Below are 6,000 nucleotides of genomic sequence, written 5' to 3' on the forward strand. Positions count from 1 at the left end.
ATTCTTAAGTTTTAAGAACCTCTAATTGTTAAAAAGATCTTCCTAATCATTTGAAATGGTAATGCACATACTCTTGATTTAAAAAAAATTGTATAGTTTCAAATGGTGCTCAAGTTTCCATTTTTGAATTTAAAAATATATGATGTATAATGAGAAATTTCCCATAATCTTGCAGTCCTTGTCTAGGCATTCATATATTTCTTCTTAGTTTATAATTTTTTTTATCTGTAAAATATGGGGCAAAAGCATTAATAAGAAGGAAGTTCTACCTTTCCCACTAATTTTTACTAAGGTAAAAGTAATCAAAAGATCAGATTAGAAGGTGTTTTAATTTTCAACAGTGATGCAAATTAATACACTAATAAAACCTTGAACCAGGTGTTACACACCAGTAGTTAATAACATGGCCTATGGAATCAGAATGCTTGTGTTTAAAATCTGTCTCTAACTACGTGACGGTGGTCATGGTTATTATCCTTCTCGTGCTTTAGTTTTCCCCACTATAGAATGGAGATAATGATAACACATGCAGACCTCATGTGGCTACTGTGAAGAATACACCAGTTAATTTATATGGAGAACACAAATGATGTCCAGCACACAGTAAGTGTTCAATAAATTTAGTTACTATTATGTTTGCTTTAGCTTGTTAATACGCATTTCCCCAGCATATTCAACACTTAATATCATCTCCCTTACTCTGATGCTTCTTCTCTCCCCTTCAACACTTCAGAGAATCTTAGGGACTATGTGATGAATCAATTAAATTCCATTTTTGAGACGTTCTGCCACTTTAACACTCACCACAAAGAAAACCAAACACACATACATGTACAGATACTAATACTTTTTTTTAGCTTGAAAGCAGTTGCTAAGGTGAAGAAAGAAAATGACTATATTTCATTAAACCTACATAACTCTTTGCAAATAGGACAATAACCATATAAGGTTAGTACATGCTCTGCATGCTTTAAAAAGTACTGATGGAAGTGTTGTAAACCTCCCCATGCCCATGGTATAATGAGGGGAAGTAGTATGTCTCCTAGGATAGAAAAGTAAAGAGATAACCAGAGTGACACATAAGTCTCTGATTCAGAAAATAATCAAGAAAATTAACAGGCAAGCATTTAGAAATACAACTGGACTTAGTCAACACCTCACACATCATTCCTCCACAAATATGTGATTTTTTAGGCATCCTGTTCGGTCTAGTCCAGAATCCTCTACATATTTTCATAGAACTCCTTCTTTCATTCAGGAACCTTACCCCAATTTGCCAGTAATCATTTATTTGTATAATTCCTTTATTAAAGCCTGTCCCCGTGTGCCGTCAGGCTTACACATCTTTATGCTCACCATTGATCTCCAGGTCTCCACTGGGCACCTGGAACAGAGAGGCTCTCTGGAAGCAGAGATGGCACAATTCTCTCAAAACTAGAGGTGTGGGACTTGAAAAGAAAAGGTCACATCAAAACTACCAAGTGAGATAAAAGTAGCAAGCTGTCTCTAAAATAAGTAACAAGAGCTAGAAAACTGGAACAATTTTGAGTCAGTTTTAAGAAAGGACGTATACATGTATCACAGCATTTATGCCCTAATAACAATCAACGCTTTACATAATAGACTTGGAAAATTCAAATTCAATTTCAATGTCAAAAACACTTGTGCTTGATGGCATGCAACCACTCTGACCACAGGACTACACTGGAGCATCCCAAAATAAAGATGTAGCCATAATTGGGGTGTGTGGGGGAAGGGGTTAACCACTGAAGAGCTGGATAATTTTTCTCACGCCCATAGATCACATTTCCATGTAGTTCAGTTGGATTCTAGTCTCTTTTTACTTATAATATTGAATAAGTGTAATTTTTAAATTATGTATGTTGAATTTAATTAAACTGAACTATAAGAATTAAAGAAAATATATGAATGTCAAAATAATTTTGAAACTCGTTATAAGAAGCAATTAAATTTACTTGAAAAAATAACAGATGAAGACTTAAGAGAGACATCTGTCCAATAAAATGAATAGTATGAAAGCTCCATGATAAGCACAAATGAAGAGTAATTTTCTAAATATGTGAGAGTAATTCTCTAAATAAGCTGGAGTTCACCCCACTGAGACCTTCCTTCACATCACAGTTCATTTAAAACAAGTGGAAATTTTAAAAGTATTTCGACTTAGAACCAATGATAAAATGTGATTTCAATATTCCTTCCTACATAAGTTTGTATAAAGTACATACAACTAAGGCATGACAGACTCCAATGCCCTCAAAATCTAGCCAACTTTTAATCACTGATAGTTGAAAGAGAATTGCATAATTCTTTTTTTAAAACTGCCCAAATTCTTGTCAGAGTGATTGAATTAAATATAATTAAAGTTGCTCAAAAATTCTGCAAGATGATGATGTTCTGAAGAAAACGATGGCCATGTTTTGAACAAAGAATAGACTAATAACTTAGTAAGTTTAAAATTAAGTGCAAAGAAATATATAGCTTCAGCCATTTGCTTTGTAGTAATTTGCTAATAAATCTTAACACTGAAAATCTTAACTTTGCTGTTAAGTGCTACTTTAATTTATAAGTATTGTAGGAAACTTGCTTGACTGTGGCAAAAGGAAGCTACTCAAAGGATATTTGCCATAATCATAGTATTAAAAGTTAGAAAAAGATAAAAAAAATAGAAAAAGTTAATTGTCCTGAATGTGTAGCACGTAGTCAGTTATGAGGTCCATCTTCATAGACAGATACGGTCAATATACCATACAGAAGACTTTAGGTACAATAAGTTGGTTAAAAGCACACCATAAACTCAACTGGACTCTAACACTTAATAGCTGTTTGACCTTGGGTAAGTTATTTTACCTCTCTATTGCTGGATTTTCTCATCTGTAAAAGATGGATAATAATATTACGTACCCCTCATGGTGGTGTAAAAATTAAGAGTGAATAAAGCTAAACCACATAGAACTGTGGAACATGTGGTGTGCTGTTTCCCCCCCTAAAGTTTCTACCTTTAGAATAAGCAAAAAAAAAAAAAAAAAAACACACCAAAAAAAGTGTTGTTTTTTTTTTTTTTTGTAAAATAATAACTATGCATACTTCAACAATACAGGTATCTCTTATGTTGAAAAGGAAACACAAATACATTAAATACCAAGTGATCATGACAGGTATCAGGAAAATCTGACTCTAAATAAAAAATCAACTCAAAAGACCATATTTTAGAGTAAGAAAGAACCTAGTCAGTGGTAAGCTTCACTGCAAGTGTACATTTAATATTTTCCCCAGAAGTTCTACACTTATCTTCCCAAAGCCATATCCCATGCCTGCCAAAGAGCAAAGTTTTACCATCAAGTCCCAGGAATGGTACCATTGAGTTCCAGCCCGTCGCCACCCCTCTTCTCTCTTTGGCTTTGGTCTTTTGACAGACACCTCTCTCCACCTCCCACTCTGGATACTAGAACGAACCTGCCAGCCCTCTCTGTCCAGCAGAAAACTTCGAAGTGGGCAACAGGCTATAAAAGCCGAAGGCACTCACCCCCATGCCCACCTGCGCCCACCGCCCCCGGTCCCCAGTCCCCAGTGCCCACTCCCACTCAACCAACCGCCGGGGCACCGCAGTGCATCGCAACACGCGCAGACGCCGCTGGCTGGGAAGGACCCCAACACGGATCTCCTGGTCAGTACCCCCAGACTGTTCCCCAACGTGCGTGTCATCTCTAATGAAGGTGGCCACGCCACCTCCCATCAGCTCAGCCCTCGAGGATGACCAAGAGGGCAGCAGTCACAACAAAAACAACTCAACCAGCGACGCGAGGGAGCCGGCTGCCTTTGCCACCCCGGGAGCGGCGCCGCGGCTGCAGCGCGGGCTGAGGGGCGGCCGGGCCTTGGCGGGCGGCGGCGATTTACCTGCGCGGCCCCGCGCCCCCAGGCCGGCCATCCTGCAGCAGCCGCTACCGCCGCCCGGCGGGCCGGAGGCGCCGCCCGCCGCCCGGGGAGGCGCCGCGCCGCAGTCCTGGCTGCGGCGCCCCGCACATGCTTCGCGCTCGCCGCGGCCGGCGCCGGCGCACAGGTGGGAACCCCGCGAGTGGGCGTTGGGGCGAAGCCCTTCCTCGGCCGGCGCTCTCCGCCCGCTTCCACTCTTGACTTTGCCCGGTGCGCGGCGCCTGCCCTTGCTCCGGCGCGAGCCGCCTGTGCCCGCGCCCCGGCGCCGTGGGCGGCTGCGGTCCCTGCGCAGCTGGGGCTGCGCGTCATGTGCACCTCCCGCCCCGCGGCGGGCTCCGCGGCACCGGGTGGCCGGGGGCAGCGCGTGGCAGCCCGGCCTCGCGCCCACTCCTCGCCCCGCACACGGACCCCCTTCATCCCCGCGCCCTCCCCCACTCCGGAGCTGTCAAGGAGGAAAACGCTGTGCACACACCTTGGAATGGACGGGCGCCTCAGTCACCGACTCGCCAAACTCTTAGAAGGTGTCCATTGGTCTGTAGGGAGGCTTGGGCATGGAGTAGGAGCCGCTTTCTTATTATTTAATAATGTTGGAAGTGCCGGGTCCGCTGCCAGAGTTGTGGGTCATGTGGGCACAGCAGAGGCTGGCTGCTGCCAGTACCAGGGTTTCCTGAGGATCCTGAAACTATGATCTCATCCTCCTCATCCGCCTCCCCCGCCCCTCTCTCCGCGGGCGCGCACGCACAGCACACACACACACACACACACACACACTCACACTGCATGTGCACTATCCTCCTTCCTGGACCGAAATATTCCTCCAGGGAAATAGTGTTCACGCTCCTCATTGGAAAAAAAAAATCCTTCCAGATAGAGATTTTTTTCTCTTTCAAAGCTTGATTTATGTGCTTTGTTTATGTCCTACAGTTTCCCCTCACATGTGCAGGGGATTCGAACAGAGCCTCAGAATTAAAATTAAAAATAATCATTCTCTTACGTTGACCCAGATTTTGATCAGAAACCAAGAACTTAAACAGTACAATTTCAATTTAAAACAGGCAATAACATACTAGGCTTAAATTTGGAATAGTAATAATATCTTAGATGTATGCAGTGGGTTTCTTTCCCAAGCTGCAAACATTTCCCAAACATTACCTCATTTATTTGCAGAGCATCTTTGCAGAGGAGGTGGATGAAAAGGCAAATAGTATTGTCACTTCACAGACACAGAGGCATAGGTAAGATAACATGACCTATACAAGTACACATAATAAGTCAGTATCTCACGATAAATATTAATTGTACAGCTACTTACAGGTTTCTTATTCACTTTAATCAATTCCTGGAAACTAAGATTACTGAAAATGATAAAAATATTCTTGATTAATTTTAAGTTACTTACCAAGATTGAAAATTCATTCATTCATTTTTCTATGCTTACGTTTTCATATAATTTTATCTTGTGTATTTGTATATATCTCAATTTCATGTTTTCATATAATTTTCTTTCTTTTGAGGGGTACGTGTATATGTGTGTGTATATGTGCATTCATATTCACTTGCATTGTTTACATTCCTTAGTAATTTCCAGCAATTTTAGTCAATGTTTTGGGGGTAGTCACCACTTTCATAATGATTTGTCTATATTACTCAAACCCCTTTTGCCTGGTGTATATGAGGAGTTATGCCATGTGTTGAAGGATGTAGAGAAGTTTAATACAGGTACCTGTATTGGATTAGTTTACATCCAATTGATGCAAGATGCATATACTGAATGACTACAGATGAAAAGTTTTATTATTTTTGGTGTTGTGAGTTATAACAAAGAAATTACAAGATATATCCCTTTTCTTTTTGACTGTTTAATTTCTGTTCCATGTTAATCCCATTTGTTTGTATGCCCCATATTTCAGTCTGTCCTTGATCCCCTCTAGCTTCTAAATGGCCAAGGTAATATGTTTCACCTTGCCCTTCACCTTCACATGCACCATACTCACATAAACACTCAACGGGGAATGTTTTATATTATAAAAGTTTTCAGAAAGCACACTC

General features: G+C 41.3%; 1 protein-coding gene across 12 annotated transcripts in view; it reads right to left on the reverse strand.

Moving 5' to 3' along the window:
• DTNA (dystrobrevin alpha) overlaps nt 1-4,626 on the reverse strand; it is a 341,246-nt gene extending 336,620 nt beyond the window's left edge. For 11 of the 12 annotated variants that reach the window (XM_069468484.1, XM_069468481.1, XM_069468478.1 and 8 more), the window contains exon 1: nt 4,424-4,626. The gene's annotated coding sequence lies outside the window, so the exon portion shown is untranslated. The remainder of the gene's footprint in view (nt 1-4,423) is intronic. The other variant, XM_069468460.1, reaches the window with a different exon arrangement.
• Nucleotides 4,627-6,000: the final 1,374 nt, after the last annotated feature.

The sequence above is a fragment of the Eulemur rufifrons genome, chromosome 5 (genome assembly GCF_041146395.1).
Source record: "Eulemur rufifrons isolate Redbay chromosome 5, OSU_ERuf_1, whole genome shotgun sequence".
In the NCBI taxonomy this organism is placed as follows: Eukaryota; Metazoa; Chordata; class Mammalia; order Primates; family Lemuridae; genus Eulemur; species Eulemur rufifrons.